This window comes from Cylas formicarius, unplaced genomic scaffold (genome assembly GCF_029955315.1).
Source record: "Cylas formicarius isolate icCylForm1 unplaced genomic scaffold, icCylForm1.1 PGA_scaffold_12__32_contigs__length_19106922, whole genome shotgun sequence".
NCBI classification, from domain to species: Eukaryota; Metazoa; Arthropoda; class Insecta; order Coleoptera; family Brentidae; genus Cylas; species Cylas formicarius.
In genome coordinates this window covers 4,029,475-4,051,417 of record NW_026844225.1, presented here as the reverse complement: position 1 = coordinate 4,051,417, position 21,943 = coordinate 4,029,475, and positions in this window count along the sequence as shown.

The following is a 21,943-nucleotide window of genomic DNA, read 5'->3' as shown; positions in this document are numbered from 1 at the left end:
CGAAGAAAAATTGTAAAATATAGCGAACTTTCTTCAGCGGTGTTACAATACACGGGCCGGCATAATATTATGAAGTTCAACGTTTAAATACATAAGGAGTTCCTGGTAATTGTCTGCCTCAACAGTCTCCTCAAAGAAATACGGGCCAAGGAGACCGCCGGCTTGAATTCCAACCCTCATTTTTATTGCAGGCAGATTCAACCCTTTGCGCAATGAACTCATAGGAGTTCTCAGATGCCCAGTAAACGCAATTGGTTAATCCGTCCATTTAATTTTAATTGTGCTTCATAAGCTCCATAGAATCTTTTTATAGAATTGTGCGTCATCTTCAGCTCGCAAAATTTCAGTCTACGATCAGGATCTTCTTTCGTTACCGCATGTACCAAACGAAGACGATAACACCTGATATTTCAGTTTTTTTAACATGCTAGGGTAAGCTAGGTTCCGATATGCCTAACTGAAGTGCTGTGCGAACTGCAGACTGGTTGGGTGTCTCTACATTCGTTTGGGCAACGGGATGCATGTTTTCTGTACTTACTTTTCACTACAGTTACAGGGCGACCACTACGCGGGGCATCTAACATTTTCCCATTTTCTTGAAACTTCTTGTTTAACTGTATATCATCTGTCTACTGGGAACTGGCCTGTTAGGAAACTGCACCTCAAAATTCATCGAAGATTGTCTCGTAATCGCTGATAAGAGTCGCCAGAAAGATCCGTTCTTCATGACTCTACTGAAGTACGTGCTGCCGTGGGGAACCAGCAACAAACAATCGTAAACTGGCTATACTAGCACTGCTTGCTGATCACCTTGTTCGGCCGCGCAGTGAGCGCAAACCTATCTAAAGTGTGGCACTTTGGCTCTAGCATTTACAAATCTAATCTAATATATCTAATATCTTCTTGGTTTGGCATCGGGTTTGGGGCTGTAGACTGTCGTCTCCATCTCCATGTTGTTGGGAAGTGTTCCAGTCGCATTGTGGCGTTATGATGTTTGTTAATCGGCTGTCCTATGATGGTTTCATGTGTCCTTTGGGCGTCTGTACCTCCTCTCTGGGTCGTGCGGGCGAGAGTTGAAAGAGTCTTGGATGATGGCCGAGCTGGAGTCGGAGGCTTTCCTGAAGAACCTTGATTTGGCCGATGTGAGGTATTCTGTGATCTCGGGGACGACCAGGTCGCGCCGTATTAGTGCGTTTCTAACGAACCACAGGGCGTCCGCGTTTCATTCCCGACCTTGACCCTGAAAGCCCTGTTTTGCAGGAAACTACCGAGGAGTTGCACTGGGATCCCGTTGGCGTACAGTTTGTACAGCAGTCCTTCATGCCATATCCGATCGAAGGCCTTCGAAATGTCCAAGAAAGCAGCGGCGACGTACTGCTTCTTGTTGAAGGCCTCCAGGATGTTCTCTGACAAGCGGACTGCTTGCAATCTGGTCGATTTTTCGGCTCTGAAACCGAACTGTTAATCTGGGATCATATTCTGTACTTGTGGGAGTTCTTCCAGCCGTGCTAAGATGATTCGCTCTGTAACTTTTCCCAGGTTGAAGAGAAGGCTAGTTTGCGGGGTCCGTCTTGGTTTTGCCCGCTTTGTGTATTATAATGATTCTTGCTTGTCTCCATGTTGTTGGGAAGTGTTCCAGTCGCATTGTGGCGTTTATGATGTTTGTTAGATCGGCTGTCTGCTTCCTCGGTAGCCTTTTCAGGGCGTCGTTCGGGATTTGGTCTCTTCCAGGCGCTTTTCTCGGTTTGGTTCGGTTGGGAGGCGGTCCTGCTGCAGTAGTGTGTCATAGTCAGCTTCCAGGCTGGGCCGTCTTTCATGGTGATGTTGACTTGCAGCGCCTCTAGTTTGTTGAGCGTCGGTTGTGCTGTCACTGAGTGGGCTATTGAAGCTTTCACCAGGACAGCGACACCTCCTCCACGACCGGTGACTCTGTCGTTTCAGTACGCACAGTAATCTGGGATGTACCACTAGCCTGCTGGCTTCAAGAATGTTTCCTGCAGGAGCACTACGTCGACGTCGTGCTCCCGCAGAGTTTCCGTCAGCTCGTGGTTTTTGTTTCGAATGCAGTTGGCGTCCCACGCCAGAACCGTGAGGTTGTTTGGCTTTAGGCTTCTAGCCATTCAGCGGTGTCGCGGGGAGGTTAATCGGAGCTCGGTCTTTCCAGCCTGGGCGATCAATTGTGCCATATGCTGGAAGATTTCCGCGGACATGACGGCAGGCATCGCCAGTGTTGGGGTCGTCTGTGGTTGAGGCTCATTTAACGCTCTGGCAAACGTGCGATTCGAATTGACGATCGTTGCTAGTCGATGGGTGGAGGGTACTGGTGGTGTCGGAATTCTTGGGGCAGGTCTGCACGGACAGACTGGCATTTGCTGTATGCTCGCTCCGGCAATTGGCGCAACGGCCTGGGGTGGTCTTTGGCTTCTTGCACTGCTCTGCTCTGTGCCCTCTACCGCATTTAACACACTTCGGCGGGGCAGTGCATTTGCTGGCAATTGTGGCATTGTGGCTGGTTCCTTTGCCTCATCGGTTCGATTTTTACTCGAAGTCTGTATATATATTGTACCTCGTAGACCCCTTTATCTTCGCGCGGTAGTACCACCATTGTGATTTTTTTTTGTCTCGCCCAGTTTTGTCATCCGGGCGGTTTTAATTGGGTTGAAGCCCATCTGCTTTAATTTGGAGATGACTACCTCTGTATCCCATTTTTCAGGGATTCCCTTACCACGCGGAGATTCCGTTTCTCCTTTAGTTGGAACCTGTGGTACGGGACCTTCTTGTTATCTAGGAACCTTGTGATGGCTTTGTAGTAGTCTGCGCTTGCTGGTAGTATTTTTATGCCTTCCGGGGTATTTCTGGCTGAGATATACCTCATGTTGTTGGCCTTGAGGGAGCCGGAGGGTCGGACCCAGTTGTCCGTTTGGTGGATTATAATGGGAGGTGCATGTTCCTTCTTCGGCTCTGTCGTTTTCTGGCTCTTTGGTCCTACTGTGATCCATTCATCGGAGTCATCTGTTTGGCTTGCGCTGGCCAGGTTGGCGGTGGGCGGAGCGTGCTTGGGCGGGAACGTTCAAATTCGGCTGCGGTCGGTACCGCGGTCGGCCGGACGGTGTCGTACTCGTTTGATGCAGCCGGGCGTGACAGCTGCGTGGCCGCGGACGGGCGGTTGACCGCATGGGCGTTGGTTGCCTCGGCGGTGTTCGGCTTCGTCTCGGTTGACTTCGTTTGGGCGTTGGCCGGCAACGCGTCGGAAGCGTTGCGTGTCAGGCGTGGCACGTTTATTTTCGGCGTGTACGGCGTGGGGCCAGATGTCGTCTTTTTGGTTGCCATGGCCAGGAAGTCTTCTTTTGGGCGCAGAATTTTTCCGTTTTCGGGGCGCTTCGGCCTCTTGAGATTCCATGGCCTCGGGCGCGTCGTTAGTTTGTTTATTTAGGGCTAGACTCACCGTAGCCTGGTTTGCGACCATCTTATTGATCACTTTCGGCACTGCACTAACACACAATAATGCATTTTACCACAAACTACAACAATTTTACGTACTCAAACTCAATTTTAACGCGCGCGTCGAGTACGTAAAATTGAGTTTCGGTTTGTGCTAAAGCGCGTTATTGTGTGCATCTTATTGATGGTTTCGGTGAGGCTATCGATTTTGCGCTGCAGGCTTTCATTGAGAGCTTGCGACGCTTCGTATTTCCGGAGCAAGTTGTCAAATTTCTCATGTAGCGCACGTTTCTCGTCCGCCATTTTTTTGGAGGTCGGGCCTTTGTCTGGAATATTCTCGTCGATCGATTCTCCGTCGGAGGATGGACCGGAGCCGGAGCTTTCCGATTCTTGGAGTTTGCGGATTTCCGCCGCGTTCATTTTCGCAACACGTGTACTTATCGGACTGATTTCTCTCGCAAAGCGGGAAAATATAAAATTGGCAGCGAATGGTAATTTCGCTTCCACTTAAGCCGCTAGACTGGAACGGTACACTATAACGTCTCACAATAACACAAAGACACTAGGCACAGGGAAAAACGCAGCACCTTCTCTCACTTTCCTCTCGACTATCCCATTTGCAACAATTTTTCTTACAGTTTCTTAGACTTCGGAACTTTGGTCATGACTTGTTTTTATTGCTCCTACTTCCACTTCTGAATTTCTTATAAAATTGTAAACATTCAAAACGATTTGTTTAGAATCCGAAGACAAATTGATACGTTTTTTTATTTGCTGAGGTAGTTCATCTTCTAAATTGTCATTAGTTTCGACTACCATCTCCACTGCGTGTTCAAATTCTGCATTTTTTCCATGTCTTCTAACAGGGGAACATCTGCTTCATTCCACGGTCTCAACATTTGTTGTGGAGTGTTGAAAAACAGGAACTTTCAAAAAATGTTTAATTGTATTATTCTAATATTTATCCGTATTCTTATGACGTACCTTTATCTACCGCTAATATAACTATAGTCTTCAATAATACTGTTGTTGTACTTTTAAAAAAAAAATCTGAATTCCTCCTACGTCGGTTTTTGCTGAGTCGAACTTGCTGACGTTTCGTCAATCATCCTGTTGGCTTGTTGAGTTTCAGGCAAGCTCTAAAGAAGCCAACGGGTTGATTGGCGAAACGTCAGCAAAAACCGACGCACGAGGAATTCAGAAGTTTTGTAAAAAGTATTACAGTAGCTTGTGGAAGTTTCTTTGAAAAATTGACTGTTGTTTACAAATTGAAGAACTATGTAGAAGACACAAAAATACAAGAAGAAGAATGTTAACCTAACAGAAAGGTAAAAATCAAAATATTTATCATTTTACAAAGTTGATCGCAAAATCACACACATCACAAAAATGTAGTTACCGAAAAATAATAATCACTGCCCGTTTGTATTTTGAAAACAAATTCTACCTATATTGCTAAAATTTAATAACATAATTAAAAACGATTTTTCAGTCAAGAAAGAACTCTCTGTTTTCTTTAAATTAGCTCTCGTTAAACAAATACGTCCAGTAAATTTCTCTCGATCAGTACTGTCCAGGTTTTTTTTTACATAAAACACTTTTAACAGCATTAAATAGACACATGCATCGTGCATACTACCTTTTTCTTGCTTCTGTTTTTTCAGTCGCTGTTAATCTACGATTGGTTTCCAACACCATCAGCTGGCATCACCCTATTGCCTTGAAACACTACTCGAAATCTTCGATGAATTACTTCGCAGTAAAACCGACAAAACACAAAAATGCTTCAGCCGACGAATCAGATATCGTTCACGTTCACATTTCAAATGTCTGTTGGTTTTTGATAAGAGGTTAAAAAAAAACTTTGCCAGTTTTCCGATTTAAATTACATCGACTTCCTGACTATAAGTTATTTCCGATCACCATCCCGGACGAGCCCCCAAAAATGAAATAAATAAATACAGTCCGACGTTGTGGCAAATTAAACAAAACTATATTTTCTCTTGGTATAGACCATAATAATTAGTCTATGACCCGTCTTTCGTCTTTTTAAAGAAAAAGAGTAAGCGGTCCGGCTTTCCCTGCCACCCACGTCTTTTACGTCTTTTTCGTCTAACCGTCGGACTTTTAACCTTTCCTCGGTACGCATCAAAAACTAGTCACGAACTCCAGGAACCACCGCCAAGTGGCTTTCTTTTGTTTCGACTCAAGTCCGTGAAAAGATATAATGCAAACATAGCCTTTTCCAATTGCATGCAGAAATAACAAAGAAATACAGCGCTGCGAAAACTAAACTAAAGGGTATGATATTTTATCTACATTATGTTGCATACGACATTTGAACCGTCTTATTGAAATAGCACTATGGCAACTCCAATCATTGATTTTAATGAGGAATCCGCTTATTGTTTATGGGTCAGTTATAACAGGATAAAATATATGAAAATTTTAATTTGTACATCTTCAAACTATATATTTGAACTGGTTGAAAAATACAAAAAGAACAAATTCTTGTCTGTGTTGGATCACTATATCACAATAAAAAATGTTGGGGTCAAAGTTGCGTTGAAGAAGTTTTGTTCAACGTAGAAACTGAAAATGACTATAATTTACTGCTTCACGGTGAGGCGAATTATGGAAAGAAGTTACGCTTTTCTGATTGCAAATTCGGCTACTAATACTGTGGTTTATTATAAATATCTAAAAATAAATATGGCTTTTATGTAATGATGTTTTACTGTATTACATTATATTACCACAAAAATAAATGTGTATATGTAAACGTTTTGGCCTATTTTCTTTTATATCACCACTTTTATATTTATTATTATTATTTGTATTATTTAATTATTGTTATTATTATTTAATTATTATTATTACTTATATTATTTAATATATATTTATGCTCACAATTTTGCTAAAATCTTTATTTTGATGTTAATTTAAAAAAATCGGAAAACGAAAAAGAAATAAAATGACATAAATGTTGAAAATATTAGTTTTATTTTGAAAGATTAACAAACATTGAAGTAAATAGAGAAAAAAATGTTAAAAACTTATATTTCCCTTCCATAAAACGTCTTTTATTAGCTTTTTTTAAATAACTCTTCTTTGAACAATTTTTCAGCCATCATGTGACAATCCCAGCGACGCTGATAAAAGTAGCTTCGCGATATCATTACAGTACACCAGACCTTCATGTTGACTAAAAAATTACAATAACTCTTTTTCTCGTGTCCTGTATGTCATAATAATCACTGTTGACACATTTTATTCGAGTTGTCGGTGAGCAGAGACTGACCATCGAGGAAATGTCTAATCTGCTTTGCCAAATAGAGGCTCAGTCTACTGATCCCAATGACCTGCAACTATTAACTCCTGGACACTTCTTAACTCTCGAGCCTCTAAACTCAACATACCCGGATTTGTCATATTTGACATTTTATTTATTTATTTATTTATTTATTACAAAGGTGCCCTAACATGAAGAACTAACTTCACAATTTACAAGGACACACTAACAATATTACCATTATTTAATTAACAAGTAAAACTTATAAGTAAGTACCTACCTATATCTACGATAAGCAGAAGATAAAAAAAAAATAACAATCAAACTTACCAAACTAAACCAAAACTAACACTGTATATTAAGTGCGTGAATTACAAAAAACAAATGTGAAAAAATAAGGAAAACAAATCAGAAATTAAAATAAATTAAAAATTAAAATAAATTTATAGAAAAACCCTAATTGCTTGATTTCGAAACGAATTAAGTGATAACGCAAAGATGTCAATGTGCGAAAAATAATTATTGTAATGTCTATGTAAAAGAGATATTGGGGAATTGTTACCTAAGTTTGTATTAAATCTAGGCACGTAAAATAATGAAGGAGTTCTTGTTATAACGACTCTGGCATTGAAGGATAGTTTTTCCAACAGTAAAGGACAGTCAATCCTACTATTAATAATATTATGCAAAAATATAGCACTGGGGATAATTCTTCTAACAGACTAGCTTCATACGAATGAGTTAGTAAGTTACGGTTAAATCTAAAATTTAAATGGAAAACAATATTTAAAAATAGACTATTTTTTACACAGTATTCATAAAAACGATCAAGATCTTCTTGAAACTTATGACAGTCGTTTAGGCTTTTCACGGGCGCGTATGATTTCTGATCATCTGCGTATGATGCTGATTTAGCAAAAAGAAAACATTTACTGACATCTGCGATAAACAGTGAAAATAACAATGGTCCCAAATGGGACCCTTGAGGAAGTCCAGATGTGATGCGGGTCGTTTGGGATTTTGCAGAATTCAATTCTACAAACTGAGTCCGAGGACTGATGTAGGATTGAAGAATTTTATAAAGACAACCGTGTACCCCGAAATTTTTTAATTTGATCAACATTGTTGGGTGGTGAACCTTATCAAAAGCTTTTGAGAAGTGGGTGTACACGGCATCTATCTGCACCCTATTATCTAACGCCTCAGAAACATCCTGGACATATAGTGAGAGATTGGTAGCAACCGACCTACCCCTAAAAAAACCATGTTGTGTATCTCCAAGAGCATGTTTTAATTTGAAAAATAATTCATTGGTAATTATAGCTTCCAGCATTTTCCCTGGAACGGAAAGAATAGATATAGGTCGGTAGTTTGTGACGTCAACCTTGCTGCCACTCTTGTGCACAGGTATTATTTTGGCACACTTCCAAATAGTTGGAAACTGCCCTTCAGATAAACTTTTATTGTAAATAATAAAATGTGGCTGCACTAAAGATTCAGCACATGATTTGAATAATATCGGGGGTAGGTTATCAGGTCCAGGGCCTTTATTTATATCAAGCTTACTTAGCTGGATCCTGATTTGGTCCTCGGATATGAAATTTAAAACAACAGTGTCACATGGCGGTTCTAACAACGGAATTCTCGAAGGAGTTTTATCAGGTTCATAGACACTCGAAAAAAAATCAGAGAATGCTGCACAGATATTATGCAGGTTAGTAGTATGGTCACCCGTTTTCAACGACCCCCGGCCCCCGCTGGAGATCTTCAGATAGCAAATGTAGATTTTCAACCAACCCCAAAAAAACGAATTTAGTTCGGCTAGTGTGCGAGAGATGTCGCACATTAATAGTTCAGGTTTTGGTCGCCAGATGTCACCCCTAGATAGGAGTGGGTAGGTAGGGGGTAATTTTTGTATTAGTGCTTTTTTGGCAATTATTTCTTTTTGCATCCTGTACTTAACGTCGCTTGAGGCGGGGGAGATCTTGAGATAGCAAATTTACAGATTACCAACCAACCCTCGAATTTAGTATGTCTAGTGTACGAGGGATGTTGTGCAGTAATAGCTCAGTAATAGCTCAGGTGTCACTCCTAATATGGGTAGAGGGTAGTTTTTGTGTTAGTACTTTTTGGAAATTTTTTTTGCACCCTGTACTCGCGGAAGGTGAGCCCGGCCGACGAAGTTACGCGGAGCAAGATTATTATGTCACCGAGTTCGCGCATAATCTATGTAAACAAAGCACACTCACCCAGACGTTGTTAATAATGTTTTGCGATAGCAACTACGGGATCCCTGTGACGAATACGTCTCCGCCAGCGCGCCCGAAAGGAATGATTTCTTATCTGTTGATGCTACTCGCTGTTTGTTTTTTTCGCAGCTAGACATTGGGTCGCCCGGGTCGCGCATAATTAAATTATTTAAGATGCACACCCACAAACGTTGTCAATTATTTTTTAAGATAGAAACTATTAGTCCAAGATCCCGGTGCCCCAGACGTTACTTATTTTCTCATAAGAAATATAAATGGGATAAAGTAGTGTTAGTACGTACTTTGAGTGTGTGCATACCTGCTACCTTGGGTCGACGGCCAATTCATAGGTACCAGGTGCTACGGGTAGATAACTACAGTACTGTTTTCCTTAAATTCTCAGTGCTGATTTTTACATATGTTTTAGATATTTTTGTTAAAAATCAATAATCATTAAAGCTTCAAAAAAAAAAACATATTGTTACTTATAATCTCACTCTTGATTTTTATATATGATAATTAGGGAACTATTTGAACACCCCTGGTCAGCAGCCAGACCAATTGGAGGGGTCAAACATCCCCCCAGACACACATAAAGTGTCGCTAAAATTCTGCTCTGTTCGATATAATCAAGAGAGATTAAAGATTCGTTACATACAAAATGGAATCGAACCTGAAGATTACAAGGTATTTTAAAGTAATCTGGGTTGAGAAAATTTTATAAATAATAAATATAAGTTTTTTTAACCTATGTTATACATCTTATCATCGAGTAAAATTGAACACTACTATTTAAAAAATTCATGTTTACTAAATCTTAAAATTATACAAAGCTATACATGTCATTTTACTATTCAGCGTGATCTTTATTGTCATCATCGTCTAAGTTTGATAAGTCATCATCAACCCAATGTTGGCATTGACTATCTTCATTATCATCCTTATTACTTTCATTTTCTGTAACAAAAATAACATAATTAAGAATCAAAGGGTTACACGGTTATATCAATTATTCAAAGTTAAAGTATAATACCTGATTCTTCTTGAAGCGATTCACTGACAAAGCTCGGCAATTGCTCCCCATCAAACCAGTTAAAATGATATTTATTATCTTCCAACGTCCACCCATTATTGTCAGGACTACAAATACTAATTTTTTTCATATGAGCATTCTTCCAGAGACTAGTGATATAATTAGCTCGTCGAAACTGCTGTAAAAGCTCACTTTTGCATGGTGGCAAGTTACTAGCATCAAAGTTTTTCACATTTTTGCGATTGAACTCTTCATTTACGTCACAAACCATATAAGTGTTGATGAAGAGTTGAAGTCGGGCAGCATCTACGTCAATTATTCCGGCCACGTTGTACAGTTCACAAATACATTTTTGTATAGTGTTAAACACATTTTGCTCCAGTTCTAAGTCACTGAATAAGTCTACATCGCCTAGTTTCATAAATGCTATCTGGTACTCTGCTTTTTTTTCAATACATTAAATGGCCTTTGCTTGCCTTTTCTAAAAAAAGCTGGATTGTAATCGCCACCAGTTATTGCGTGAAATCCTGGTAAGCAACGGCTTAATGTAGGTCTTAAATGTTTGTAAATCTCAGTAATATCAATGTATCTAACTTTATTTCCAGTGCCAGTCAATATCCACACATGGGAGTCATAATTTTTTAAATGATGCATATTGCCCAGCATAATTACTGCAATATCGGTGTCAGAACACTGAATAACAAAATTAGCTTGATCATCAAAATTGCAGATATAGTGGATAATCTTAGTGTCAGCTTCCTCATGTTCAGCGCAACGTAAATTTTCATCAATAGAAGATACTACTGCATTATTTATGACGGAAAAAGAGTGAAATTAATAACAATTTTTTTTGTTGCCAATAAACGGTACTATCTCGTCTGTAGACCAGTAGCGTATAAAGAAGTCAATGAGAGCCTCTTTGAAGCGTATATTTTTCAATTCTTTCACGAAATCAGACGGTCGAACTTGATCAGGTCCACTGATGCTAAACTCAAGTTGTGTCGATTCATTTCGAAGTGATCTTTCGTAATCTTTTAAGGCGAAAAATACTGATCAAAAATGACATCGAATCTTGACGCTGGTAATTGTTTGACCATTTGTAACATTTTTTTGGAGATACTCCCAAATGTTTTAGGGACATTTTTCATACAATGAAGTAAGTAAAATCCATCAATTAGTATAATATCGATGTGAGATGGTGGATCATGTACAACACCATTTTCTAAACATTTCATTAAAATTGATTTTTGAGTCTTACAAATGCCACCATCAAGATGGCACATTGACAATGGAACTGGAGTTATGGGATACGAAAATATTTTGGCTATATCGACTTTGTGATCAATCGATATACCGATTATACGACCAAATACATCCCTCTGAATTCGTAATTTCTGCAATTTTTCACCGACTTTCGTTACTTTTTTTTTTCTCATGATCTACAGAAAAGTTGTTCATCGTTGTTTTTTTAATGTTTTTTTCAACCCTACTACCATCTTGCTCACATTCTGCGATAATTTTTTTACGTTCAATCTCACCATTTCTTTCAATGTTAAGTAGAAATTGTTCAACAGGTTCTGAGGCTGCTTTACCAGATGAAATATTTATTAACAAATTTTGAGGTACTTTAGCGTCAAATGGACTGATAAATTGAGCAAAGGTATCAATGAATGTTTGCAATCGCTTGCTATTATTTTTAATATTGCGATTAGTTAATTCAGCTGTTACATCTTATTCTGTTTGCATATCCAACTCTTTATACATATGACTAATAATTGTTGATCTTATATCATGGCTGACAGCCCATCGCTGAGATAGAATTGGTGAATTGAATTATACCTGTCAGTCTCCTGACTGCATCTGCGTTGATCGTTTGTTCGAGAAATAAGTCAATTGGTTGTTTTGAAAAGAGTTTATTAGTTCTTTGAATGCAAAAAAATCCTTTTTGAAATTGTTCAAACAAATCAGGGTGAGTTTCGGAAACTTTAATCAAAGTATCATAATATTTAGATGTCCAGCGAGCATAATTTTGCTGATTACATATAAAAAATAGATTAGTAATTTTGGTTGGTATACATTTAAACAGTTCAAAATCCCCTGCACGAATACTTCTCGATAAAGTTAGATAATAGTTGATGAGATTAATATAGATTAAATAAAACTGCGGTGTTTTACCGAACTTGCCGTTGAGAGTTTGCTGCTTGTAAATGTCATAGTTATTCATTAACTCATTAAGTTCTTCATTTTGTATTTTAAAAGAAGATAATGATGAAGTTCTCAGTCGTGCAATTTCTTCAGCCATTTCATCTGTAATTACTTTATTTTTCATTTCTAAAAATGAGGTGAAATGTAAAATTTGTAATCCCACAGCTATCAAAGGATGAAGCCTCTTACACCTGTTAAAGTGTTTCCCTTCAAGAAATCCGCTTACGGAGCCTGACGCTAACAAATTGCGTTGTACCATGATATTAGTCAGACCACAATCAATGATTACTTTGCCTACTGCTTTAAAAAAAGCCATCATAATGTGGAACGGTCCCAAATGTATAAACAAATTATCAAAACTTGGCTTATTGGTAACTAGAAGTTGCAAAGCAACTTTTGCTATTGCTAGATCGTATGTAACTTGAATTGATGACTGCTTTACTTCTTCACAAATTTTCTGGCTTTGTCTCACAGTTTCCAAAACTACTGATTTGTTAATAGGCGATTCATTTATGGGAGTTAGATAAGAAATTCTTTGTTGTAGGTTTTCGTTATCACTTAATAGTGAAGAATTAAAACCAACCCACATGGGAACTATAGAGCATGACAAATCATCCAAGTTGTATCTATCATTTTGTATAGTTGAAAATTTCCAGGTAGCAAATATTCACTTTCATGAGCCGACAAATTCATATCCATTTTTTTTCTTTTAGAAACTGGTTCTTCTTGAACATCCATAATTACTGCTTCAAAAGTTCTTCGTCTCCTCGTCTTCGAATTTAAAGGTGTCTCATTGTTAACAGCGGGTAAATTTATCAATTGGGCTTCATCTGGATTATCTCATCAATATTTTGATAGATGATCCCGACAGTATCGTGCAATGTATCTTTGCCACTGTTAGTTTCCACAAACCTATCAAAATTATCAAAAGCAACCCCAGTACAGAGATTTTACAATTGCTTCAGGACATATACTTGATTGCTGTATTGAAGTATATGTTGCTTCGGTTTCCAGCTCTTCTACAGCTGGATAACTAATGCAATGACCGTACCTATGAATTACATCAATAATTTTGCGACTACTTGTTAAAATTTTCAAGGACATTCCGAGCACAATATGTTTCGACGTTTTGACTTGTCCGTTATAAACATCATATATGACATCTTCACAGTAAGATTTGACTTGACGAATACATTTTGGATTATTTTTGCGCTTTTGATTGCTACCGGCTATCAGAGTGTAATAAAAGTCTAATAAATCTTGTGGTATCGACTTTCACCTTCTTTAAGGTTTTGTGCTGTTATAAGTTGTGGCAATTTTTTTTTCAGTTTGCAAAATAGGTTTTTGGCAATAATAAAGCAGCTTTGTGTAAAATATCTTCATCCTTCAAATACTCGAATGATTGGTCATCAATAGAAATTAAATTTTTCGGAGCTACTAATTTTTTATTCTGAATGATAAAAAATTTAATTTGCTTATCAAATGCTTTTATTATCTTGATTTCTAAATTGTGTAGAGTGAAACTTCCTTTAATTTTTGTAAAATTCCCTTCTTCACTTTCATTTAATATTTCCATGTAATATCTATGAAGATAAGTCAAAAAATAGCATCGTCCTTTTTTTATTATATTTTCATTAATGAAAGCAGATATTTCCTCAAAAGCAGTTTGATGATGCTGACGAAGATCATGCCAATCACTTTTGGGTGTTTCTTTTTTGACTGATGTTTTATAAAAAAACTCTAATTTGCAAAGATGATGATAATAAATTTTTGAAAGCGAATAATTTTCAAATTTTCATTTTCTTCATCTAGTTTAGAAAGGAAATCTTTTCTATCACACGAATGTAGAGGTAATCTTTTCGAGCGGTGCTTTTTAGTCTTCTGGTCAGAAAACATACAGATAATATTGCTCTGACCAATACCTACGTAACTTTCAATTGATGTATTAGTTTCACAAGATGGATCAATATTTTCTAGCTGTAAATTATTTTCGGGTAAATTGGATGGAACTGGTTCGACTAACCCAGGTATAGTAGCTGGCTGAGGTATTATAATAGTGTCACGTACAGAAGAAGTTGATAGACTTGAAATTTGTGGAATAGGTGATTGTACGTCAATACATTGTGTATCTAATTCAGATGTCGATGAACATGCTGCTGATGAATTTTCTGCAATATTTATTGATTTTTGTTTTGGAGTAGATTCTTCTTTTGGAGTAGATTTTTCTTTTTTAGTATATTTTTCTGTACTTGTAGCATTTGAAGAATAATATTTTTTCATCAAACCTGTGAACGATTTATAACATTGTCTATGATAAACACTTTCATATAAATAAGCTGGCAAAACAATATTTTTGAATTTTAGGTTATGTTCCTTTCTATGTTTTAATATTGTTTGACACTTTTTCAACGTTTCTTCCGTAAACCTGACCTGACCAGGGGTGTTCAAATAGTTCCCTAAGTATCATATATAAAAATCAAGAGTGAGATTATAAGTAAGAATATGTTTTTTTTTTGAAGCTTTAAAGCGTCTGGTAAGGGTAAGCGCCGATGGGAAGTGTCTGGCAATAATGATTATTAATTTTTAACAAAAATATCTAAAACATATGTAAAAATCAGCACTGAGAATTTAAGGAAAATCAGTACTGTATTTATCTACCTTTTAGCACCTGGTACCTATGAATTGGCCGTCGACCCAAGGTAGCAGGTATGCACACACTCAAAGTACGTACTAACACTACTTTATCCCATTTATATTTCTTATGAGAAAATAAGTAACGTCTGGGGGCACCGGGATCTTACTCTAATGGTCCCCACACGACACGTCGAAAATATATTTCCTCCTTTAATATTATATAAAACCATATCCTTAATCTAAAGCACCATATTCTAAAAGAATCTTGCCATATTATCCACGTAAGACAACGCCACCTTATTTTTCAGTTCGACGTACATATTATGTAAATGTGAGCGATGCGAAAACATTTGGCGCAAGATAAGGGTGCCTTCTTCATCGACAGCGCGCTTTATGATCGTCGAGACTAAGTTCGCGTTGACTAACCGAGTCGAGAACGCCTTTGGCCTTTTTGGTCAACTCGTTGCCGTCGATATTTACTTAATAAGCTTTCGCTCTCGTACATAAGAATTTCCACAACGACCGTCTCTCGTATCTGTTTTTCATTTTGCCAAGAACGGACTTGTCGTATATGAGAGTCTTGGATATGTCCAAAATGCAAAATCCGACGTAGATAGGCTTATCATATTCGACTTTAGTCCTCTCCATTTGCAGAGCGATTAGATTTTCACTAAATATGGCGACATTTTTATAATTAGGTCTCGCGATTAACGCCCCCCCAAACTTTTATCATTATTTTCGCATTGGGAAACGAGCCGCATCTCTACCCTTTTGTCGACGTTTTGAAAACTTATTTTTAGCTGGATTACGCATCTCCGTATTCAAGTCTATGTATTGTTTTAACCAGGGAGATTGATCAAAAGCCAGCGCGCGTGGATCGGAACAAGCTTTAAGCCGTTACTAAAAGCCTGTTGCATATTTCTATAATGCACTACATAATTACGTTTGTTCTTTAAATTTGGAATTAGGAATTAGTTTTTTAATTTTTGTTTTTGCCATTGGCGAAATGATGGATTTCGGGCAAAAAGGCAGTTCGTTGTGTGCATCATGCAACAATTCCGCATAGTTCAAATCTACTTCGAAAATATATCCCCTAGGTGAATTGTTGGGGATACTCTTAATGCCTAAATTTTGCATTTAGCCCTCCTCCAACCACTCGAAGTTTCCCGTTGAGAGGTATTGTGACATGGCTGCTCCGTACAAAATTGGTAGCGTCGAAGTACATAACGTAAGAGTTAGGTTTGAAAGGGTTGTAATTAGATAACTGACTAACTCCTCCGCGGATATCATGCTCCAAGAAGTCATGTCAACGTCTGTCAACAGACTTGACGAATTCTTGGTTTGCAGAATTGAAAACGCGTGCCGTCCACGAAGGAAAGCGGCACCAAATCCAAATGAACCGGAACTAGGGAACCCAGTACCAAATGGGTTCCAAAAGGAAAACCAAAGCTAAAACCAAAACCAAACCCTACAAAACAAAATAATGAGTTGCGGTGTTCATAATTACTTTCAAAGCGTGAAATAAATTGTGAAACTTACGCCTGATGATCGTGGGTGGCGGTGAAGAGTGCCAGGTGCTAGGTTGGTTAGCTTTAATCCAGCTTAAGCTGTAATGTTGGGGACATCCAAGCAAAATACTACCAACAAGACGACGATCCGCAACTTCTATACGAGTTCAATCTGGCTTAATCCTCGAAAAGTACGAGATGCCACAAACCTATTCGGATTGAAATCTTGCAACCACTTGCACCGGCGGAAATCGTAAAGCCAAAGAAAGAAAGACCGATGAAGTTTCACAAAGTTCCAAAAAAGAGACCGATGGTGCTGGCAATACGATGTTCGGTTCCGACACCACTACGGTCAATGGGCCAATAATGACAGTAGTTAATCAACGCAAGAAGACCAAATATTACCTAACTACTACCCGCTATTACCAATAATAACCAATTATTACACACACATGAATGAGATTACGCAGTAACGTCTTAGGACATCGAAGACGAACGTGGGCCAAAGCTCGAGTGCTTAACTGTACTAATGGCCGTGTGCATTCGCATTGACAGAGGATTGAAATATAACCTCTCCAAAAAGCAACAAGTGTAAATAAATGAAAGCAAGGGACAAGAATAGAAATTGCCGTTAGTTCGGAAATAAGAAGGAATACAGGACGATCGTCTCGTGCAATCCAACCGCATTGCGCAGTAACATCTTAAATTGCAGCAAAAATGCAAGGGCTTACACTTATTTACATTTATTTTAGGACAGGCAAACCACACCAAGCAATTAAGCAGTTACAGTGTGTTTGAACAGAATGAAGTAGTGAAGAATAATTAGCAATACCAGTAGTTTTGAGGATTAAGACAGCGAGTAATTGTGAGAATAAAACATTTAATAGGCATTATTAACCTACATGTGAGAAACATAAGTCGAAGTAGAAAATGACAAATTGAACCCATTACAGTGCCGACATTTGAATCCAAAGAAGCGTGACAACTAGTAAGCGGAAAGAATATATTATTTGTTAGACTTGCTTTTCTCTGTAGAATGTATCCAAAAGTTGTCTCCAAAGCCACGGGTTGGTCGACATTACCGACTATTCGACCTGGCTTCAAAAATAGAGGAACTACTAACTCAGCTCCAATAAGCATGTCCACAGGACCTGGCTTATAAAAGTTGGGATCTGCCAGTTTTAAGCCTTTAATGTGGTTGATGTCACGAGGGTTGATCGTAATTTTGGGTTTGTTAGAGCACACCTGAGGAATGACAATTGTTTCAAATGTAAATGTAGGGTTATCTTTGTTGCAAGGTTTCATAAAGCAGTGTGTGATTCCTTTAGTAGCCGAAGTGACCATACCGTTTAATCCTTCGACAGGAACTGAACACGACCTATGAGATAAACCTAAGCGTCGAACGCACGGTTCGGAAATAAAATTAGCCATTGATGCGGTATCCAATAAGATTCGGATTTTCTGAAAGGTACTTCTATTATCTTTAATGTCCACTTCGCATGTAGAAAGTAAAACTGTAGATTGATATGATGATAGGGTGTTAGTTAGACATTGCGTGCTAGAAGTTTGATTAATAGTGCCTTGCGTTCGGCTAGTATTCAACTCGTCTGAAACTGAATTTCCTTGTTGTATATTTGGAGCGGTTTGAGCTTTATTAAAATGCAAGGAAGTGTGATGTGGAAACTTGCAAACTCGGCATAATAGAAGGAGGAGAAACTAAACAATTCACGCAAAGGTTGTTTTGTTTCGCTAAGGAAAAACGGTCCTGAGGACTTTTGGATAAGAATGTCTGGCATTTAAAAACGAGATGTGAACCAGAGCATAAAACACATCTATGGCTCAAGCACTAAGCACAGGAAGCTTGGTTACGATCGATCGTTTACAAATAATTCTTACAAAAAAATGTTTCTATAATTGTGTAATTTATCTTTACCCTAACCGAGCTCTTTAATTTATATTGATATTTAAAAATTGAAAGTTGTATTTAATTGGCATAAAAATAACCGGATCGTAAATAGAGGCTTATCTGTGATCCTCCAGTTACCAGCAACGAACGAGTCGGGCCAGCTCTAAGATGGCTGTTCTGTATACTGCCTACGGGTTCACCAGTCAGTGGGATAGGCATGAATGCTTATCACTCTTGGACGAGGAGATATGCACTGCAACGTCCTGAACCGAGCTAACTTGAAGACTTGAAGAATTCTTGGGTTGCAGAGTGCCAGGTGCTAGGTTGGTTAGCTTTAATCCAGCCTAAGCTGTAATGTTGGGGACGTCCAAGCAAAATACTACCAACAAGCCGACGATCCGCAACTTCTATACGATTTCAATCCGGTTAAATCCTCGAAAACTACCAGATGCCACAAACTTATTCGGATTGAAATCTTGCAACCACTTGCACCGGCGGAAATCGTAAGGCCAAAGAAAGACAGATCGATGAAGTTTCACAAAGTTCCAAAAAAAGAGACCGATGGTGCTGGCAATACGATGTTCGGTTCCGACACCACTAGGGTCAATGGGCCAATAATGACAGAAGTTAATCAACGCAAGGAGACCGAATATTACCTAACTACTACCCGCTATTACCAATAATAATCAATTATTACACACACACATGAATGAGATTACACAGTAACGTCTTAGGAAATCGAAGACGAACGTGGGCCAAAGGTCGAGTGCTTAACTGTACTAATGACCGAGTACATTCGCGTTGACAGAGGATTGAAATATAACCTCTCCAAAAAGCAACAAGTGTAAATAAATGAAAGCAAGGGACAAGAATGGAAATTGCCGTTAGTTCGGAAATAAGAAGGAATACAGGACGATCGTCTCGTGCAATCCAACCGCATTCTGCAGTAACATCTTAAATTGCAGCAAAACTGCAAGGACTTACACTTATTTACATTTATTTTAGGACAGGCAAACCACACCAAGCAATTAAACAGTTACAGTGTGTTCGAACAGAATGAAGTAGTGAAGAATAATTAGCAATACCAGTAGTTTTGAGGATTAAGACAGTGTGTAATTGTGAGAATAAAACATTTCATAGGTAGTCTCCGAGCATTATTATTAACCTACATGTGAGAAACATAAGTCGAAGTAGCCAATGACAAATTGAACCCATTACAGTCGCTAGATGGGCTGGATTGAGAGGAAGTAGCAGTAATAAAACTAGAAGTTGACCTTTTAGAGGTTTGTTGAAAGTTGAGCTTAGATTTTGGTTTATCGCTAGAAGGAGCGACGAAATTTGAAGTGTATTGAATAGATTCAAGGGCTATACAGTGGCGTTCTAAGAAAGTTGTAAGCTGACGATAAGTAGGTAAATCTGGATTTAAACTATTTTCCAGTTCAAAGTTTGTTCGAGTCTTTGAATCATACAGCATATTAAACAAAAGAAAATCCCAATGGTCAACGGGTAATTGAAGTACTCCTAAAGCAGCAACATTTTCAAAAAAAGTGTTTAAAAGATGCCTAAGATATTTCGAAGTAGCCTTCTGAATGGCAGGCGTGTTAGAAACTTCGTTGTAGTATTGCGTAGCCAAAATTCTTTTGTTCTGGTAACGTTTATCTAAAGTTTCATCTGCAATTTGATAATTTGCGTCTGTGAACGGAATGCCTTTTAGTAAAGCCAAAGGTTCTTTCTCTAAAGAAGTAGATATATAGTGCCGATATAAGCAACAAAAACCGTACATAACCTCAATTTCCTAACCCCCCCCGCAGCGGGGGCCCCTCGCGCGTGGCGTCCTAGTGTCCCCCCTGGCTACCAGAGTGCGCTCCGCCCACCACCCAGCTTGTGTAGCGTCCTGTTTTGCCCCGGTTCCGCCCGTCGCTGCTAGATGTCGCGCGCTCCGACCGTCGTAGCCCCCCCCCCCCCGGTAGAGGGCGGTGACGGTGCGGCGCGGTGACGCGGTGGATCGGGAGGATAATTAAATAAACTTGAATTTTTATATATTTTATTTTATTTATAAAATTGGTCTGGCGAGGAGTTTCTTCTTCTTTTTGTGTCGATTCCGTCGAACATCCCATTGTTCCTGTTCCTTGAGTTGTTCTTCTTCCCGTTCCCGGAGGAAATCTAAATACGAAATGCACTCCTCGCCGTCCCACTCCGTCGACCACTCACCCGGGTACTCCTGCTGCTCCTTTGTTTCTTTTGATCCACCGGGTTGCTCCTGCTCCTGCTGATGTTCGCTTGTCGTTGTATGTCGTACCGGGAATTCTAACCCCCGGTACTCTTTGTGTGATTTGAATATGTGACGCCCTAAGCGATGCGCCAACATAATATGCGACTTGTCATACGGACAAACTGCGATTTTTTCTAGAACAAAACAAAGTATGATATGTAGCGTTTCCTATAAAACACACATTTTTTAAACAAAACTTCCAAAAAGGGGGGTATCAAATAATTTTAAAAATTGTTTTTTAAGTTATACGCGCATACCAAAATTCACGTTTCAATTCACTGTCATTTAAATGATATTAAAAAAGTGTATTATTGTCAAAAGGGCAAACTGCAATTTTTTATTACAAAAAATAAACAAAAATATGTATATATTTCGCGTTTTCCCCATAAAACGCACATTTTTGAAAACAAAACTTTCAGTAAGTGGAGTCATCAAATAATTTTAAAAATTGTTTATTTTTTAAAAGCCAAAATTCCCTTTTCTATTCACTGTCATTTAAAAGATATTAAAAACACTCAATTTAATTCGATTATTATTGTCAAAAGGGCAAACTGCAATTTTTTAGTACAAAAAATAAACAAAAATATGTATATATTTCGCGTTTTCCCCATAAAACGCACGTTTTTGAAACAAAACTTTCAGTAAGTGGGGTCATCAAATAAATTTAAAAATTGTTTATTTTTTAAAAGATATTAAAAACATTCAATTTAATTCAGTTATTATGCAACGTAAAAAAGATGAGTATCATATTTTAAAAACAGGTAGAAACTAACCAAAAAAGTGATAACCCAAACTGAAACCCACAAAAAAAGACACGCACTGTATAAAGGTAATTAAAATATAAAACTTACCAGTTGTAGGGTCGTAGGGAAATGGACATCGCACTTCTGTATTCATTGCACTGAATATAGTCTATAATACACATGCAACGTATTTATACATATGCACTCCCTTCCATGGTTGAATTTAAACTCGAAAGGTCTTCTAACCACAAGCACCAACGCCGAATAGACGCGATGTTGTCGCCAGACAACCGTGCAGGTAGGAGTCTCAGGGTCAACATGCTTTCACACGGGAACGACTTGAGACGCAACCGCTTCGGACGTTGGACGAACGTATGTTGCCGCAAAAGATCAAGGCCAACTTGCTTTCATTTTTTACAATCTCCGTATGGGATGTGGAATTTCAAAACGCGCCGGGTCTAAATGTCAAGTTGTTTTGCTTGTTGAGAATAATAATTAATTGCCCGTTTATATTTGCTCCGTGGGATTAACGTAATGGGAAAAATTTGTTGCAACGCATGTGGAGGCGTCTTTGTTTGTTAACTTTTAGAAAGTATTCTCGCACCGTATAAATACATCTCATTTTTCTCTGTTTTGTCAGTAGTTGTTTTTGGTATTATT